Source organism: Rhineura floridana, chromosome 7 (genome assembly GCF_030035675.1).
Source record: "Rhineura floridana isolate rRhiFlo1 chromosome 7, rRhiFlo1.hap2, whole genome shotgun sequence".
In the NCBI taxonomy this organism is placed as follows: domain Eukaryota; kingdom Metazoa; phylum Chordata; class Lepidosauria; order Squamata; family Rhineuridae; genus Rhineura; species Rhineura floridana.
In genome coordinates this window covers 89,270,599-89,291,982 of record NC_084486.1, presented here as the reverse complement: position 1 = coordinate 89,291,982, position 21,384 = coordinate 89,270,599, and the positions used below count along the sequence as shown (strand labels likewise).

General features: G+C 40.2%; 1 non-coding gene across 1 annotated transcript; it reads right to left on the bottom strand.

Moving 5' to 3' along the window:
- Positions 1 to 21,045: 21,045 nt before the first annotated feature.
- Positions 21,046 to 21,164, bottom strand: LOC133389860 (5S ribosomal RNA). The gene has a single exon (XR_009764177.1). It is a non-coding gene; the product is annotated as a 5S ribosomal RNA (ribosomal RNA).
- Positions 21,165 to 21,384: the final 220 nt, after the last annotated feature.

Genomic DNA, 21,384 nt, shown 5'->3' with positions numbered 1-21,384 from the left:
TTTGCAAAGAACCACAGTTGCCTGCAAACCCCTTTTTGGTCCAGATGCTGCTTTACCTGCCCCACCCTGACATCTTATATATAATAAGAGATCTTATACATCTTATTCCTATCATAACCCTTTCTCTGTCTCTCCAGTGCCCATACTTTGTGGAAAGTGGATTTGTTGTCAACCTTTCAATGATATTGCCAGTGCTTGGAATGAACAAGTTTAATTTAATTAATGAAGTTCACTGGATTCGTTCAAAAATCTCTGAACTACACTTGAAAATAGTTCCCATAATTGCTGAGTGAAAACAACACATGCAGTAAGTTCACTTAGGGGTAGAACTCTGAACAATGTCTAGGTCTTCCTCAAGTTTTACATGTGTTCTACACTTTATACCTTTCGGTCATTTACGCATAAAGATCATAACTGTTGAGTGAAACAAATTAAACAATTCACAATCCACTGTTGTGTGCTTTGATGTTTTGCTAGCCTTAAGTCTATTTTATGCTTCAGCACAGCACCTTGTAACATTCTAAATGCTGATTGTTTTTTGGCAAGGATCATTTGGATGAACTTGAACTGTGAAGTGAACCCAGTTCATTTTGTAAAGGGATGATCACGAACTGGAATTCGTTTCTTTTTGGACATGTTGAACTTGGACTAGTTCCTTTTTTAAAATGAACTTTGCAAGCAAGCTCCGAGTATTACTAATAGAATATGACATGCCTCTCTTCTCTTGAACTCTGGGCAATGGGAGGGAAGCACCATAGTGAAATCCTGACAGCAAGCTAGACACAAGTAGTAATTCCAAGCAGCTCTTCAATGAGCTTTTCATTCGATGGAGCTTCCCGTCAGACTATTATGAGTGACCCACGTTTACCAAACAGCTAATCCTTGGTAATGAAAGATTTCCAACAAAAAAAGCCTTCTTTCCAGGGAGCCTGAGCACTTCAGGATTGCCAGGCAGCCCCTAAGGAAAGTGTCAACCACTACCTCGCATTGTAATCACAAAATGCCAAAATCTTCTGTTGGCTATGTAAAAACATACATTCACTATATGCTCACTAGGGTCTTTGGCATTTTCATTAGTTTTCTTTAATGGTACTGAAGCAGAGGCTGAAAATTATTGTTATACCATGCCCCTGCATTTGCCTATTAATGTTCAGGTCTATTCAGATATAATCCCAGGCATTGCTTTATAGTGTGGGTCAGCCAAAAGTGATGCAGAAATGTCGGGTGGTGCCCTCTCACTGGATCCATGCCATCTACTGTCTATTGCCAGGCAACTGTAACTGCACTTTCTACTCACCATTCATTGCTTTGTTTCACATTAGTATTTAACAGAGCAGGCATTGGCTACTGTGAGTTGAAAGGGTCTGTTTTGGCAGAGCTTATCAAGCTATTTGCAACTAGGTATTTGAACCAATTGACTCTAAAGTATTTTATCCATATTGTCTTTTAAGTATCACCTTCTCTTGTCTCATCCACAAAAGACATATGATGACCAAGATAGTCTTATGGACAAAATCCTTTTGGGATTTTTAAAAACTATTATTTCCCCCTCAATTCATATTCAGTGATATGCTCTTAAATAAGGCCAGAGGATTAGATGCACTGGGCCAGTGGTTCCCAAACTTTCTTTCCCCACGGACCAATTGAACATTGCTGAGGATCTTGGTGGACCACTTCATAATTTTTGCACCTGTTGTAGCAATTGCCATTTGGTATGCTAGATGCTGTATCATCTTAATTACATTTTTATTTCTTATGTATTGAATTTGTTTTATTACAATCATAAAAGAAACAATAACAATCCAGTTTAAAAACCAATAGGAATATTTAATGAGGGCATGTGTGAACCATCTAAATGAAGCTCACAGACCACTGGTGGCCCACAGACCACAGTTTTGGAACCTCTGCACTAGCTGCTTGGTATACTGTGGCAACCCTTGAATCTGTTATTTGATTCTGAGCAGGAGAAGAAGGGGGGGATCTCCCTCTCCCTTTGCTATTAGTACAACCAAAGAATGCAGATTCAGCTAGTGTGAAATGGCATTATGGTGGTGATGTTAACATGAGGTCCCCTTCTCATGGGGGGGGGGTCCATGCAGTTGGGAGTCTCTCTGCAGACAACAGAGTCAAGACATTGGGGTGTTATTGCCATGAAAGGAAATCATGGGTAGAATGGGATTACAGGCCCATGCCTTTATCCCACCCCCCAGCAGCATGCATCTCCTTATGGTTGTTCTCATGTTCAGCTGCAACTTCTGAAGTGGGAAGCCTCCTCTTGGGCAAGGGCCCTAGCTCAGTGGAAGAGCATCTGCCTTGCATGCAGAAGGTCCCAGGTTCAATCCCCAGCATCACCAGGTGAAACTGGGAACATCCCCCATGGAGAGCCACTGCCAGTCAGTGTACTGTCCGTAGGCAATACTGGCTAAATGAACAAATGGTCTGACTTGAATGAAAGGCATAGGCCCAAACCCCCTTACATCACATTTGCCCTCTGCACATGACTAACAACTGAATGTTGGCATTGTTTGATAATCAAAAGCAACAAGACGTAGCTAATGATGAAATCCGAGAAGAAAAAGAAAGAGAATGATCAAAAATAGCCGCAAGCTCTCTAGCTTATGGAGAGAGAGAAGGAGCAACATCCTCAACTGACAAACAAACCAGAAGGGATGGAATAAGAAATGACTAAAGAGGTTAAATAAGGCATTCTGTCTTTGAAATGTTTAACTTAAGGGAGTGAGCAAACAACCATAAGGAAATAGCAAGGAGACAAGATGAAAGATTAACAATAGAAGATATTTGCAATAAAAAGATAGCTAATGACAGTTAATACCAGAAGCCTGAATAAGAGTACCTAAAGGAAAGATAAAACACACATGGCCAAAGAGACACTCTTGTAATGAAAGAGCTATGAACAGAAATACAGGGCCCATCCACACGGCGATTTAGTGTGTGTGTGGTGCTACTTGCATCCCCTTGTAATTTGCATGGTTCACATGAGGTTGCAGGCAAGCAGAACCTATCACACAGTTTCCCCCTTTAAATCCGTATAATCTGCTGATAATGTGAAAAGGAAAGGAAAACCCATCTCAGTTGCGCTGAGCTCCTCCTTGTAGGTGATTTGCTTCAGTTTGTTTTAGTGGGTGGGCTCTCTTATGCCCTGTTGCCTCATCCCTCTCTCTCTGCCACCCACAAAAGCTGCCGCAGCTGCTGCCTACTTTGCATTTCACTCACTCCCCCCCATCCACCTTTCACTCAGGCTTGGACAATGGGGAAGGGGAGGGGGGTCTAGTCAGTTTCCTTTTTTCTTGTCAGTTGCACACTGAGGTGCTCTCCCAGCTTCAGCCTTGAACCTGAAGGAGTAAACATGTAAAATTAGAGGGTGGGGTCACAAGGAAACAGCGACACTAATCCTTCCCAGAGGAACACCTACTAGTGTGAATGGAAAACAGCAGATTTGAAGCTACCATTGAGAATGAAATGTGGACCTTGCAAATCTATAACAACGGTAAAAGCAGCATTTTTAGTACGAAGGTATGCTCCCATGTGGATAAGCCCACAATGGCTTGGATCCACACTTAGTTCCTACAGGTGGAAGAAAGAAGGCAACTTTAGCTGAATCCTCCTTTCTCCTGCTGCCTCTTGTGCCCTCCAAAAATCTGCTCTGGAAGTTAAGGGACTCTCTGGAACAGTGTGGCAGATGGCGCTGGGGAATGCTGGGAGAGACGGAAATCAGCAAAAGTCACCTGGTAGTTCCCTCCTTTCCCATCTTCTCCCCTTCTCTTCAGCCAGTAAAATCCCTCTACTGGATCAAAAACCTTCCATGAATGGAAGGAACCTTTGTATCAGCCAAAGTTTGGATCCACCCCAATAAGCACAGTTAGGTTGCTTCCAGGTGACCTGTTTCTTGCGCATTTATCCTGATTTTATTTGCACAAAGTTTGGGGGAGGTTAGGCAACATTGGCATTGAGAATTCATTCTGATTGTTTGCGGGGAGGTTATATGATGTTGCATCAGATGTTATCCCACACCTCCACTGGATTTTCCTGTCACTTTCCTTTTCGCAAACAGTCAAATTTGGGGGGGGGGAGGGGAAAGGAAGTTTGGTGTGCAAGAGCACCAAATTAACTTCAATTGCACCACCCAAATCTGCTGGTATGTGATTGAACCCCAACCGGAAATAGTCACAGTCTAGAAGCACCCCTAGATGCTAGCACTCTTCAGGCATTCAGGCTGACAGCACAAGGGTCCTCCCTCATCCACTACTGACTTTCAGACAAGGGTCAGGAGTAGAGTGGAGGGGGCCAGAGTACATGGGAATGACATTAAAGATGTGTAGGATAACAATTGCTTGACACAATACTGTATAACCTCCCCAGAAACAAATCAGAATGGATATTGAATAAACAAATGACGAACCCACAACGTTTGTGCACACAAATCAAGATGAATGCTCAATAAAATATCTAAGATTTAACAGAGCTTGGAAAAGTTACTTTTTTGAACTACAAGTCCCATCAGCCCCAGCCAGCATGGCCACTGGATTGGGCTGATGGGAGTTGTAGTTCAAAAAAAGTAACTTTTCCAAGCTCTGGATTAAAATACCTAGAAAGATCTATGGCTCTCTGCATTATACATTTCATTCTATAGCTGTCAAAGGTAAAAAGAAGACAAAATTTGACAGTTTGTGTCAGGCCACTGAAATTCACCTTTTTAGATGGTAGTCCTTGTATTTCAGCAAATACAGGAGTTAAGCATATGTTTGCTCACATATTTGTTTATATTTGTCCAGCTTACTGATGAATAAGATATATATAATAAGAATAATTTATTTAGGTGCAATGACAATCTTGACTACTGAAATTAGTAAGAATACTGGATGAACCAGTTCTGCTTGAAACTTAACATTTTTCATACTTGATGGGTAACATTTTAGTAATCGTAAACTATAAACTAAGTATGCAAAATAAATTCTATTAAAATTAACAGAATTATTTCCAAGTAAATGGGATTAAGACTGGGCTATGATAACCAGTCATATTAAATATGCTAGGGTAACAGTATCAAGCACATAGAAGAACAAGTCTTGCTAAAGAATTATTATTATTAGAATTAGAATTTATTACCTGTCCTTCACCTAGAGGTCCCAGGTCAGGTTACGACAATTTTAAAACACATAATTAAAAGAGGTAAAAACAACCTAAACAACATAACAAAAAATAATTGGCACACTGGGCCAAAAAAATCCTAACTTTACATATAGATTGATGGTGTCTGGTGATGATTAACTAAGAAAGAGGTCTTAGGGTTGTGATTGATAGCTCAGTGAAAACATTGACTTCGTGTGGCAACATTGATGGCATGGGCAAAGTCCATCTTGGGGATTATTAGGAATGGCATCTTTAGACAAAACTGCTAGTATCATAATGGCCTTACACAAAATCTATTGTCTGCCCCTAGTTGGAATACGGTGTTTTAACCATATCTTGAAAAAGATTTTGTAGAGCAAGGAAAGGTGCAGAAAAGGGCAACCAAAATGATTAGAGGGCTTGAGCAAATACCCTACAAGGAAAGGCTACCACATTTGTGGCGTTTTCATTTAGAAAACAATATGACTATGAGTTTAAACTTGATAGCGGCTTATAAAATTATGAATTATGTGGAGCAGTGGATGGAGAGACATTTTTCTCACTTTCTCTTTATACCAGAACTCAGGGACATCTAATGAAACTGATTGGCAGGAGATTTAGGATAGACAAGAGCAAGTACTTCTTCTCATGATACAATTAATTTATGGCAGTTTGTGCCACAAGGGGTTGCAATGGCCACTAGCTTAGATGCCTTTACCAGAGGATTAGATAAATTAATGAAGGATAAATCTATCAATGGCTACTAGTCATGATGGCTATTTGTAGCCTCTAGGTTTGGAGGTAGCAGGTCTCTGGGAACCATTTGCTAGGGAGTTACAACAAGAGAGGGTTATTACCTGCTTCCAGGTGATTACTGTGGGAAATAGAAAAATCGACTAGATGGACCTTTGGCCTGAACCAACAGGGCTCTTATTAGTTTCTTAGCAATATGTAGATTTCAAAGCTAAAAAAAAAATCGGAGCACATCCAAATATGAGTGTTGAATTTAGACAATGCCTTTGTATCGACACTTGAAACTCAGGTACTCTTCCACATTAGGCATTTAATGTGGAATTGTCATGCTTCATTTACTCACTTTTTACAGAGTACCCAAATGACACTGCTATCCAGTAATTGTCATACTGTATTTACCCTGTGGCTCTTCAGACTGCAGAAAATCTTACATTTTTTTCAGAAGAATGGAAGATGTGGTGGGGCAGAGCCCCAAAGGCATGCTCCCAACACCTGCATGGGGCTGCAGCAACATCAAGGCCATGCAGTTATACCCATGGAAGCACCAGATTGGTTAACCTTGACCTCACCACTACTCTTCCTACCCTATCCCCTTCCAGGTAAGCAGCAGTGACCCTGGTGTTGAGAGAGCAGCTCTGCCCCACCACATGTGCTGCTGCTGCCTGCAACAGCTACATCATCATTATAGTATAGTGTGATAACACTGTAGCATTGTAAAGGTATGGCATTCTAGTGCTCTATCTGTCTTTCATTTTACAAAACAATTGCCAGAAAACTGTTTTTGTAATGAATTAAAAGATCAGTTAAAAAATTAAATATTGGCCATAAAACAGCACTCACTATAGGTATTATAGTGAAAGTGTGCTGAGCTATAAATGACAGCAGTTATCTTATACTCACTGGTGTGGACTGAACTTAATTGTTGTAAACCACCCAGAGAGCTTCACCTATGGGGTGGTATACAAATGTAATAAATAAACAAACAATAACAACAACAGTAGGATGTACATATAGAAAATGTCCCAATAGTGTGGAAAATCAGTTACAATTTTACTTCTAGGTGACAATAGAAGAGCAATGATTGCTTAACTCTGGAACCACCAGTCTGGAAGCAGCCTCAAAGTAGCCGGCGGGGGGGGTGAGGGACCAGCTTCAACATGAATATTTTAATTTATGTGTGGGAATGAAATTAGTTTTGCAGTTCTGTATTCTCTGTGGCTGATTCCACAGGACAGTTTAATGCATTCCAGTGCTGGTACATTTTTCACTGGTCAGCTGTATTAAATGTGATCTCAGTTATCAGATGGTCTTCTTGGGAATATCAGAAACTGCAAACAAACCAACAAATTATAAAACCAAAAAACCCTCAGAAGTTTACCATATTTGCCAGCATAGCCCTGGCACTTCTTTTAAAAATAGTATATATTTTTCTACTATATATTATTGTACGCCGCCCCAATCTCCAAGCGATTAGAGAACTTCAGGGGTCCCTGTGTTTGACCAGGGTTTGGTTTCCTTGGAAAAAAGGTCAGCAGAGACTGCAGTATCTTTTAGGAAATATGGTTTTTATTTATACAAATTCCAACATGAATTGAAGATGGAGGGGTTCAAAGCATTAGCAGTCCAATAGATCTTACTTTTCCATTAGCCTTACAGGACGCATCCTAAAGCTATGATGCAGGGAGACAGCCATGCATGTTTCCAGTTCCCAGCCTTTCCTCAGACAAAACTAAAAACACAAGCCTCTCCTTTGGCCCCAGGAAAGGGGGGGGGCTCTCCTTAAGAGTTTCATTAACAATACGATCTCCCTGGCCCATTTGCCTGTTAATGGGCACTTGATAGACCCATTAACCCACCTGGCCGCTCTATTAGACTAGCAAAGGAGACTCATCTGACCAACAGAGCAGGTTTCTCAGCTGCAGAGCCCACCTCCAGATGCAGGGTCGCAAATTAGAGACTAGAAAGGGGACTCATAGAAATCATCTATCTGAACCCCAAACCAATAACAATATTTTAGAAAGTTGTTTATCTGTTTCCCAAGTATTTGGACGCCTCTTAAGATATTGTAGCCAAATTTTGCATGATGTTTCTTGAGATCAAGGATCAGGTTGTTGTCTATGTTTGGATACAATTGGATGCCATGTTGAATCAAGATGGTGGCCTGAACCTTTCAAAACTGCACTGACTTTAATCACTGATTTGTTGATTTCTTAGAATTCCAAAGCAATGCTGGGAACAAAGGTGCTAGTATAAAATCTACAGAGTATTCATGAGACATTTCCCAAAATCAAGTCAGCCATTAATGTGAGCCAAGAATATCTCTTTTGACAATAAAATGTGTGCTTTTATTGACCACCAGAGGGCAATCTGTTAATATTTTCACTAGTGCAATTATGTTAAGATGCAGAACCCGGTTTGTGTTAATAATGAGTATGAGAGTGTCAGTGACTATATACTGTAACTTATCCTGGACCTCTGAAAAGCATGGAAGTGCCCCCATTGGCATTAATCTTTTGTTCCCCTATGATGAAAACTGTGAAAGTGCCAAGACACACGCAACCGAAAGTATTTATTTAACTTTCCTTTTTGGATAGGCAGAAACCATTCTGAACTCACTTAATGAAGACTTTCTTGTTCCAGCAGGCATTTTAAGGGAGTGTTTGGTTGTTTGATAAATTTTCATTGTATTATTGTTTCATTTTCTGCATGGTTTATTTTTATGTAGACTGATTAGAAATGTTATGATTAAGCAGCATATGAATTCCTTAATTAAATAAATAATTTAATTTATTAAAAAGTCTTGGAGAATTGGAATAGGAAATTTCAGAAAACTTCAGGCAAAATGTGGGATATTGACTTTCTTTACCGGGAGACAGACAGGATCCAAAGCAACCCAACATCTATCTTAAATAAAGCTCTGCTTCCAAACAATTAGGAATCACAGAATGTGGCCCCTTGACAGCATGGAGTACCAAAAAGGAGAGAGTGCCAATTTGTCATAGAAACAATATGAATGGAATGGGTTTCTATAGGTTTTTAAAAAATATATTTTATCATGTTACAGACATCACAATAAAAAGTATCAAAATATGATGGCTGATGCTCCCTGGAACCAAATGAGCAGAGCACTCTAAGTATCATAGCGCACAACATTTTATTTTACAGGCTTTTGTTCCAGGTCACTGTGCAAAATGCTGACCAATCCTTAATCAGAACTCTACAGTGCTGCTAAACAACAAAAGCAGGAGCACAGAAGTGGAACACCTGCATGTCTAGGAAAACCTGCTGAATGAGCAAAGCGTCAGCATCCCCTTGCCTTGCCCTTTTGGTATGCAAACTACACATTAGTTTATTTATTTGTTTGTTTGTTTATTTATATCCTGCCCTTCCTCCCAGCAGGAGCCCAGGCAGCAAACAAAAGCACTAAAAACACTTTAAAACTTCATGAAAACAGACCTTAAAATACACTAAAGCAAAACAACTTTAAAAACATTTTTTAAAAAACATCTTAAATAAAAAGGGTTAAAAATATATTGTTTAGGGGGGGAAAGGTTTTAAAAAAACATATTAAAAAGCAATTCCAGCACAGACACAGACTGGGATACGTCTGAACTTAAAAGCCTTGTTGAAAGAGGAAAGTCTTCAATAGGCATCAAAAAGATAACAGAGATGGTGCCTGTCTAATATTTAAGGGGAGGGAATTCCACAGGGTAGGTGCTGCCACACAAAATTCCATTTCCTATATTGTGCAGACCAGACCTCCTGATAAGATGGTATCTGCAGGAGGCCCTCCCCTGCAGAGCACAGTGATCGACTGGGTATATAAGGGGTATGACGGTCTTTCAGGTATCCTGGTCCCAAGCTGTATAGGGCTTTGTACACCAAAAGTAGAACCTTGAACTTTGCCCGGTAGCAAATGGGCAGCCAGTGCAATTGTTTCAGCAGCGGGGTGACATGTTGGCGATACCCTGCCCCAGTGAGTAGTCTCGCCACCGCATTTTGCACCAGCTGCAACTTCCGAACCAACCTCAAGGGCAGCCCCACATAGAGCACATTACAGTAATCCAGTAATTAGTTGTGGCATGAAAAGCAACCATATGATGTGCATTGTGAGTGACATAGCTAGGGCATGATATCTGAAAGGCATTTGTTAGTAAATTGCAGTTTCTAATCTCTAGTGGGGAATTCAGTCTCAGGCTATGGTCTGAAGGCACATGAGGCCAGCTCCTTGCTGAAGCTAAGCAGGGTCGAGTCTGGTCAGTCTGGTCAGTGCCTGGATGGGAGACTGCCTGGGAACCATATGTAAGCCGCCTTGGGTTTCTAGCATGAAAAGAAAAGTGGGGTATAAATGTAATATGCTACAGACAGAACTCTCTGCCTTATGATCTCCGCCATGCCCCCTCCCTGACAGGCTTCCGCCGAGAACTGAAAACATGGTTTTTTAGGCAGGCATTCGAGACCTCTGTCTAATTTAGTTTAAATTTTTGTATGATGGGGGTAGGTTTGCATTGAGTATACTTATTGTTGTTTTGTATTATATGTTATATTTTACTCTATGTTATATTTTAGTCTATGTACGCCGCCTAGAGTGGCCGTTAATTCAGCCAGATAGGCGGCCTAGAAATAAAATTTTATTATTATTATTATTAATAATAATAAATAAATAAATAAATAAATTTCAGTTATTAAGTGGTATAGCCATTAGCAATAGCAATTTATTCTCTCAAAATGTATTTCAGTAAATCTGTGAAATGATGATAGTCCATTCTCTGTCTCGGTGCAATGTCTTAAATAAAGAACTCGCACAATGTTTTGAATACACTAAACAACAAATCTGCTGAATGTATTTTGACCGGCTTATTCCCTAGTGACCATAATTTAAAAGTTACATCTGTTAAAAGTTAAATCTTCTGGATACATTCGAAGGAAGTCACATCTTTTATCCACTATGCTTAATCACATGGAAACTCCCACAGCATGGGAGTTAACATAAGAATTGCAATTAAGATACAGTGTGAACTGACTGGGATTTAAATGTATAATTCTGGAAGCTTAAAACTGCTGAGAATGTTGAATTTGTGTCACTTTGACACAGAAAAAAAAATTCACTGAATGTGACTTCAGAGGGCAAAAATATTGTCTGCTGGTGTGTTCCCCTCTTACTCATTCAATATCCCACATGGAGTCCTTCTTCTGCTTCTCCTGATATTACGGAGCCACCCCAAGGATGAGGAGCACATTATTCTGCCCTCCACTAGGTTCCTTTCAGAAGCAACCTAAATCAAACATGAAGCCGGGTGAAGCGCAAAGCAGGCTGGGAATGGATTGCCATGATCCGACCCCAGTGGCATTTCAGAACAGATACGATAAGGGGCATCCCATAGTCCATTATCTTTTCATTCCTCATTTTGAGGAGGAGAGTTATGTTGGCCACACTGGCTCTACTGTTAGAACTAGGTAGGTTTTGCTTTTCCCTGTTTTTTTTAGTTCAGTTTAGTAACTGAAGGCTAGGAGTATTTTGCATTCAGGAAGGGTTTGCTCCCCACCCCTCCTTTTCCACTGGAAGGCACACTGTTCCCTGACCTCAATGGGTGGGTGTTGAATGGGTTTTTTTGCTGTCAGGATTTGTATTCCTGACAGCACAAAAGGGAGGCCTTGCAGAAGGGACGTTTGTGTGTGTACATGCGCAGTTATGCATGCGGTTAGGGAGAAAAAAAGACTGAAGAATGAGAAACGCACTGAGCAACTTCCAGAGATAATCAATGGCTGCATAATGAGCAGCTCCTGTGAATATTGATTAGTCGGTTCTGGCAAGCTTCTGCTCTGGGGAGGTCAGTACTCTTTCCAACTCCTTTGTGTAAAGACAAAGGAGAGAAAGGATATCATCTCCAAACAGCTTCTTATTTTTTTAATTGGGGAGGGATAATGTGGCGCCAAGTTATGCGAGAATAGAAGGCAGTGACGCTTAGCTGCAAAAATGATAAAAACATTAAATGTTGATGCATCTGTATACGTATTTTTAATTACCATTAGGATTGTCGTAAATGTCAAACTTTATTAGAAACACAACCAAAGAGGTTGGAATAAAGATATGTGATTGACATTTTTGTCATTTCATTATTTTATGAAATGTTCATTTTGTGAACTTAAATAGTAGTTGCACATTAACTGTGTTTGTAAACCAATGGCTTTTTGGTGTGTGTGAACTATATTCAGAATTAGCTGGTAATTATATAGTATTTTCTATGTATTGTATGCACTATACAAATCTTTCTGCATATTATACTTTATTTCACTATTTCAATAACATCCTTATTTCTTATTGATGAGTGCATGTAAAAATCCAATACAGCACCTTTGCCCTAAGACTGTTTAGATGAAACTTTTTGTTAGTCATATCACAAGAATGGCTTTGGAGCTTTGTTAATGAAGAAGCGTCTAGGTGACATTTTGCAACTGATATTAAATCCTACCTTTTGAGAGGCTGAACATCCTTTCTCTAAAGCTCTCTGCAAAGAGACAAATACCAAAAGTTAGGATGGTGGCAGGGGCAGGCGGGGAGCAGAATCTCAGCAAACATCTGCAAACATCCACCCAATTCATTCCTGGTGCCTTTTCTGATGACTTCAGTGGAATCACCCCTGGGATAAATTTGGCTATGTGTCTTTGCCAAAAGAGAACAACAGAAGGCTGCTAAAGGCAGCTGGTTTTGCATTTCTTTTCTTCAATGGATTTGTTCATTCTAGTCTGATGATGGAGGCTGTAAACAAAGACTATTCATGCACGCTCTTTTGTGTATAGTCTTCGTAACTATACATGCCTGAAGTCACTTCAGAAAGATTTGCTTCTCAATTACTCTTTTTCTTATAGGGTCGGAGAAGGGGGAGTTGGTGGCAATGGGGGGGGGAGATATAGAATATAGATTAACACTACACCAGCGTTTCCCAAACCAAACTAGGGAATGTCCCCCTACCTCCTTAAGAGGACATAGCTCACCAACTAGGGAAGGTGCTACAAACCTGCAAACCATGTTCCTTATTGGAAATAGGCCTGTATACAGCTAAGACTCAGGGTGCTTCCACACTGGGGCTCAATACTGCAAATGAGTCATTGTGATATTACAAATGGCTTGTTGGCAATTAAAACTTAATGAATTTTCCCTGGAAAGGGAAAAATCAGGGTTTAAATTGAGAAGGCAACAAACAAACAAAAAACCCAGGCTGGCATTTTGATACCAATGATTTTGTGCAGACGCTGCAAAAAATTTGCATGCGTGAGGACAACCCATCCCACAATCAACACCCTGTCTGAAAGTATGCACTGCATCTAAACCATTTTGCTTATCTTATTGGAAATAGGCCTATACATAGCTAAGGCTAATTATCTCACTAGGAATCTCGAATCCCTGATGGCTGTGAGGGCATCTAAAAAGTATGTTATACTTCTAAAGGTTTTTTTTGACCTCCCACTCCATTTGTCACACTTTGCCTTCTAACCTTTGTACCATCTGTTCTGCTCCTCCCCCCCCCCCCCCGCCTTTGTGGCATACTCCATGGACAATGCGTCAGGTTAAAGAAGTTAAAGCACTTCTCTCAAATGCCATCCCACCTTTAACTGTTAGATATCCCTCTGTCACTACAGATTTTAGAGGTTAGAGACTTTTAGGAATTACATGACAGCGATAAAGACTTCACATTGTCTAAATTATAGACAGGTTGGTTTGAAAAATCAGATCTAATATCGTCACATGTCACATTAGTATTTTTCCTAAGGTGATGTATAATCCCTTCATCAGTTTAGGCTGCAATCCTAGACCCATTTACCAGGGAGTAAGCCCTGTTGAACTCAATGGGACTTACATCTGAGTAGACATATACAGGATAAAGTTTGATAACACAAGGAAGTAACTATTCCCACCACTGCCGCTCATATAGTTGTTTTCTGTTATTGGTGTGTTCTTTATTCTGTTTGGTATGTCATGTTAGAAGGTTGGGCAGGTTAGCCATGTGAGAGGGAGATCAAAGACATTGTTCCTTGGGTGCTTTTCAATTGTTCAGTATGCCATGTAAATGCAAACATTTAAATGCCTTTTAAGCGTATCAGCATCTCCCTCCCACACTTTTTTTAAAAAAGATGCCTTTAAAAATGACTTCACAGCATAGAAGTATCAGGAACGATCGGCATTTCTGAAGTTAACTAGTAATGCTCCTCTATGATTTGCAATCAGTCTCTTACCTTGCAGAGTTTCAAGATTAGCCAACATGCCAAGTATGCTGTCAGAGTAAACTTTGCCTTCATGTATCTCTCAGGTAAACAGGTGAGATACATTTGTCCAAAATCCAGGTCATCACTGAAACCAGCATCACTGCTGCCAGCATCGGTGCAAGCATCCTCTTGTTGTCTCTCATTTGGTCCTCCTGATGCACTCAGAAGCTTGTTGAACTCCATCTTACTAAATATTTTCTTGGACAAAGCCACCGGCAAGTCAGATCATCCTTTGTTTCAAGTCAGCTGCCAAAGAACTCAGTCTCTGCAATTAACTCAGAGCAGGATGCTGCTAGAGAGCAAACTTCTTCGGCTTGAACTGCTTTGGCTTGTTGCCTTTCTGTTATTGAACAACCTCTTGCAAATGTGTGTTCAGCTACAAGATAAATATAGCACTGACTAGAGAGAGCCTTGTCATACCGCACAAGAATACTCCTGTGGTTGCCAAGAGTGAAGAGAAAGATTCCATTTACTCAAAGTGCAAGTCCCCCCAGCATCAGAGCTCCCTTGTTCATGCTAGGAAGGGGGGGGATAAAAGGAAAAGCTATGATCTATGAAAACTTTTTTTGGCCAGTTTTGCTTCCTCAGACGGAGTCCCAGTTGTACAAAAAAAACAACGTTCTTGTGGGGGAGAGATTCAGTGTTGTTGATTTTCCCCTTCCAACCACAATAATTCATTGTTTGTGAATGTTGCATATGCCAAGCTTGTGAACACTTCAGATTTCAAAAGAATAAATGAAGTGTCCTCAATGGAATAAGGCCAAGACATTTTGGGTTAATGAATGGCTCTTCTACTAAGCCACCCCACCCCCCTGCATCAGAGTTTTTTGTTTTTTTGTTTTTGGCTAAATTGTTTAAAGTGGATCGTGACATATCTAGACAGCATGCTTTTGTCTGTCCCAAGGCACACATATTTAAACCCCACTGTTTTTCCAGTGAGACATGAGATACACAAGGCAGCAGCCTTCATTGTACTGATCCCTAATTGTTCCTATTAGAATAATAAATGTATGATTTCATACATATCTTTAAGGTAAGTCATCTCTTCACAGAAATTGCACTATCCAGTGATTTTCCTGTTTAAATCATTTTTGTTGTATTTCCTGCATCTAAAATTCAAATGTAAAACATTGATTGGGTAAGACTTACACTCAATGTAAAATTGAATCCATTTCAGATTGGCTCCCATGTGAACAACATTCACAAGTGATAAAAAGGCCTTCATTTATCACTGGCAGAAAATGTGCCTAGTGACCCCTTGACTTCACTGGGGTGCTGCTGATGCAACAACAACAGAGTTTACATTAAGCACAGAGGTCAGGTGTGCTGATTCATCAGCACACAGTCCCAAAAGTAGCACAGCTGCTGTGCTGATCCTCACACTTATTGCCACTGCTTCACATGACAGTAATGGGTAACTGGGGTGAAATAGTCCACACATGGAGGAATGATATGCATCAACTCAGTTCACAGGATCCAGCTTTCTGCAATTCTTGGTTAGTGCTAAAGCATTACTCTCACAAAGCTCCTGTGTGGACATTGCCATAGTAATGGGCAAGAGAAATTGTCCATTTTCCATACGAGTTTTTTTGCAAAAGTGCCAAGTGAGTGGTAGAGCACAGGTTTGGTATGCAAAAGGTCTCAGGTTCAATCTCTGGCCTCTTCAGGTAAGGCTGAGAAAGATGTCTGTATGAAACCCTGGAGAGCCCCTGCCTGTCATTGTAGGCAACATAGACCTAGACGGATGCAAAGTCTGTCTTGGTATAAGACCTTCTGTTTGTCCAAACGGAAAGCAGAGCTCCCACCATGGAAGAGCTGTGGAATATCCATGCTGCCACTAGCATCAAGGGGAAGTGCTCTAACTCAGTGGTAGAACACATGCATTGGATAGAGAAGGTCCCACGTTCAGTTCCTGACATCTCCATGTAAGGCTGGGAAAGGCTCCTGACTGAAACCCTGGAAAGCCACTGCCAGTCAGTGCAGACAATAATGAGCTAGATGGACCAACAGTCTTGACTCTTCTGAAATGCCATCTACTATACAACTACTGAAAGTACAGTAGACTCCATGTCAAAATGCTAACCATCCCTGAAACAAAGAAGTCATGACATTTATATATTGCCCATTCGACAAACTCTTCCGGGTGGTTAGCACCTTATTCCAGTGTTGTGATGCAAAGCCACAGATTTAATTCTTCCCTCATTGTTCAGATGCGCACTCCAGCATTTCAGCTAGTTCAACCTAATAGATTGATTGGATGTGACTTCCCTGCTAATAAATATCAGCTTGAAAACCTGCATGGAACTATGGGACAGCAGCCATTAATGTCAGAGCTCCTTGGTGATATATACAGAACTCAAAGGAGGAGATCCAACTACAGGTGCCAATACATCTGTGATATTTTAATTCCCATTTAAGTGTTGGTTTTTGCTCTTTATTGGGGCTTCCCAGCCAACTCACTGTGCTAGAAGATATGGGGGGGCAGGGGGAGAGCAGCACAACTTCACATCATAAATTAGATACATTGGGCACTTGTCACAATGCCCTGAAGGGATGAGCCTGTATGGTGTAGTGGTTAGAGTGTTTCATTAGCGCCTGGGATGTTAGGGATCAAATATCATCGCCATGAAGTTCACTTGGAGATGATGAGCCAGCCACCTACTCCTGGCCTAAACTACCTCACAGGGTTGTTGTTAGGATCATATGGAGAGGAAAAGAACCATGGGTAAAATTCATTTTATGTGTCCCATCAGTGCATGGATTTCCACTTGCACAGTGGGACTTCTTCCCCTCTCCACACCCTCATGACCTACCCAAAACTGCTTCAGACGGTTGGGGGAGCCTCTGGAATAGATTTAGAGAGCACATGGGGCAGAAGAGGTGGGAGTCTTGTTGCACAAGCAGAAACCCTTGCAACAACAGGACTGTTGGAAGTGGGGCAAGAGCAACTCCTGTTTGGGTTCTTTTGTTTGTGTTCCAGAAGAAAGATAGAGTTAGGGTCTTCCAGCTGGCTAGGCTTGCCTACCTTCACCTGTGCTGTTCTCTACCTAACTTCCTTCCGTTGTAAACTGATATACTCAGGGAAGCTGACCTGCCCCTCCTTCCTTTGTCTTATTCTGTCTGAGGAGAGGGAGAGAGGAGATATCTTTGTCTTTGCTCTCTCTCCTGAGCCATGAGGGCAATACCCACGTCTGGGCATAGCACCTCCAACTTAGTTAGTTAGACCTAGGTATGCCTTTCCTATCTACTATGTATTTCTCTGTAAATAAAGTAGCTTTCCTTATTTTATAAGTCTTACATCTCGGTGATCTAAATGCAGGGTAAAAGCTTGCTTCTTAGGTAAATACACACACTGGCACACACGCAGCTCAGACCACTGAGTGCATATTTCCATAACAAAGGGTTATACTGGCCCAGTAAGCGAAATTGAACTGCAAGTTGTGCCTGAAAGCTAAAAAGGCTAAGTACTGTGTGTGATTTACAAAGAGATCAAAAGGAGACTAAGTTAGAGAAAGAAAAGCAGAATATACAACAGGAAACCATGGCTGAAGAATCAACACTTAAGACAAGCATCCCAAGGCTGGAGAAGGACAATTATGTGATTTGGAGTCTTTGAATGACGGCACTTTTGGAAGGGGAAATCTGCATGGAGTCCTGACTGATCCTGAACCTTCAGCAGCAGATGAAGCAGCCACTGACTCCTGGAAGTATAAGCATGCCAAAGTGAAGTCTCTTCTTATTTCTGCTTTATCACAAGGCACTAAATGTTTGCATGGGCTGTAAAAATGCTAAAGAAATATGGGGAAAGTTTGAAAATGTGCATGAGAGAAAATCTAAAAATCATGTGATGTTTCTCTATAAGTCACTGCACATGCTGAAACAGTCTAGCGATCTGAATCAACATTGAAAGAGATTTACAAGTCTCCTCCGAGAATTAGAAAGATGTGGTAGATCATTGGATGAAGATTTACAAAAAGTAATACTCCTGGCCTTTCTAAATGAATGTCATCGAGTGACTGCTTGCATACTAGAACAGGCAGATCAGAATTTGGATCAGATTACGGCATATATGAAATATCAGGACTATAGACAGGACCAAGCGGTGTCTGAAAAAGCAAATTTTACTGTGGGCAGAAACAGCAACCAAAGGCAGGATAGAGATGAGTCATGCCCCAAAGCCACAGCAGGGCACAGACAAACAAAGGAAGAATGCTTCAAATGCAAATCTCCTAATCACCTTCAAAGAGATTTTCCTAGAAAGGAAACAGGAGAAAGAGTTGATTTTAAAGAAAAGCAAGCTGAAAGAAAAACACACAGCCAACTAAAGTGAAGCATTCCAGTTACCATGCATCTGATGGAAAGAATGATTATTATAAAACCAGATTTTTAATCAACACTGGTTGTACCAGTCATTTAATAAATGATAAAAATTTGTTTAAGAACCTTAGCCCCCATGCACAGAATGTAATGACAGCATCAGGAGATGTTTTCTGTTCTCTTTTTTTTTTTTTTTAATAATTTTTATTCAAATTTTCATACAACATACAAAACTAAACATTCAAAGACAAAAAACAAAATCAAAAATAATTGAACAAAAAAAAAAAATTAAAGAATAAAATATTGACTTCCCATTTGTCACATATCAAATCAGTTATAAGTCTATAATATATAACAATCCTGTCTCTTAAATCATATTATAAAATCACTTTCCTCCAATAGTTATCTTACTTAATCATCAGATCTCATAAACATTACTTTGTTCTTTCCACAAAAAGTCAAAGAGAGGTTTCAGTTCTTTAAGAAATATATCTATCAATTTTTTTCCAAATAAGCATATCAATTAATCCATCTCATTACTAATTATAATAATCTTATTGTCATAACCATAGTCAAAATAAACATTTCAAACAATCCGTCTCATCAGAATCTGTTAGGTTCAATAATTTCAATAGCCATTATTCTATTGTCCCTATTAGTTCCATCTTCCATCTTCCATCTTCGATAGTCCTGTTAAATCCAGTAATTTCAGTGTCCAATCTTCCGATAGTCCTGTTAAATCCAGTAATTTCAGTGTCCAATCTTCCATTATCAGTATTCCATAATAATCTTGCTGTCATAACCATAGTCATACAATAAGAGTCTGATGGGAATTACCTCTATCCCAAATATTATCTTGCCAACCATTCTGAATAGGTTGCTGAAATACTGCTGTAAGATCATATCTCTGTTCTTTTTTTCAAAATGCACTGGCTCATCTCTTGAAAGTTTTACCATTGTCACATGGCTGCAGTTAATTCCATCCATCACATCATTCCAGTCCAGAAGATTATCCATGCCATTGATAACTTTCTCTCTAGAATCTTCCTTAGTTTCTTCAGAGATAACATTAAATTCCAAACAATAGATTTTATTTCTAAAATCCATAAGCTTCAAATCTTTTTCCTGTTCCACGTTTGTTCCAGTCTCCAGGGTCTCCTCTCTCACAGGGACCCCTATTTCTTTAAGCTCCTGTGACATTTTGCTCAGTTCAATTATTCCAGTCTCCAGGGTCTCCTCTCTCACAGGGACCCCTATTTCTTTAAGCTCCTGTGACATTTTGCTCAATTCAATTATTCCAGTCTCCAGGGTCTCCTCTCTCACAGGGACCCCTATTTCTTTAAGCTCCTGTGTCATTTTACTCAATTCAATTTTCAGCTCCTTACAACCCTGTCGCAGGTCTTTTTCCTGTTCCACGTTTGTTCCAGTCTCCAGAGTCTCCTCTCTCACAGGGACCCCTATCATTTTGCTCATTTCAATTTTCAGCTCCTTACAACCCTGTCGCAGGGTTCGTTTCGTTATCTCAATTTCATCCATTATTTTCTGAAACATAGATACTTCCAGGTTCTCAGCCACTTTCTTAATTGCCATTTTAAAAGAAAAATATAAAAGAACCACTTCTTATTTCAGCAACAATTGGGTTAATACTCCAAACTTGGTGACATCACAGCGTAAACAGAACAGACAGCCTTATCTCTCCATGCTTAAGTAAACAAAATGCAGTTCCCAGGATCGAAACAATTAATGGCGTCGTCAGAAAACAGATTCGTCAAAATAAAATGAACTAGGAAAAAAGTAATCTCAGACAATATAATATTCTTCAGAATAAAAATCAGGAATAGAAATCCCTCTTCCGTGTATATCTTTAGGGTGCAAATCCAGGACAGCTTTTTGCAACAAAAACAGAGATAAGCTATTAATTAGTGAATAGCAGAGAGAAGTTATGGCTCCCCGGTGAGATGTCAAAAACTGATCAATCTGGCAAATCTCTTTTAAACAGCAACAATTTAAGTCAAGTAAAAGAAAAATATAGAAAGAAGGGTGCTTGCCTGTTAGTGCGTTCTCTCTTTGAAGAAAAGATGAACGTTCGCTTTATCAGATAGAGCTTGTTGTTGAAAATCCGTCCCACCTTCGTCGGCTGGACCTCGTCCCACAAATTAATGAGATCTGGTCGTCCCAACAAAAATAGGCTTTGAGGTTAATCTCTTCGTTTCTCCCTACCCGGGAGAAGTTTAATCAGTCAAAAAAAAAAAAAAATCTGACTGATATATCTGAATAAGCTTCTTTTGAGGCAGGAGCCCGTCTCAAAAGCAGGCACAGGCTAAGTCACCCTTCCCGGAAGTCCTAGATGTTTTCTGTTCTCAAGGAACAGGCATGGTAGAGTTACTTTGCAAAATGCCAGAGGGCGCCAGAGAGCTTGAATGGAAAAATTGCCTATTTGTTCCAGCATTTTGCTGCTGTTGTTGTATGCCTTCAAATTGATTACAACTTTTGGTAACCCTATGAATCTCTTTTGGATATATTCATAGGGTTTTCATGGTAAGAGGTATTCAGAGGTGGCTTACCATTGCCTTCCTTCTAAGCCTACAGCACCCGGTATTCCCAGACGGTCTCCCATCCAAGTACTAACCAGGCCTGACCCTGCTTAGCTTCCAAGATCAGACAGGATTGGGCATATTCAGAGTAGTATGGCTGTAGGCTGTTCCAGCATTTAAAGATAATTTAATAAGTACCACTAAAATAATGGAGCTTGGAGGTGACCTTTTTTTAAATGACAAAAATTGGTCATGTTTTAGACCAAGGAGAAGTATGTTGTACTGCAAAATTGAAAAATGGACTTTTGCATTTGGAATATTTGAAACTATGCATGCAAATACAGTCAAAGAAACCTGTGATACTGGATGTTTGACACAGAAGAAT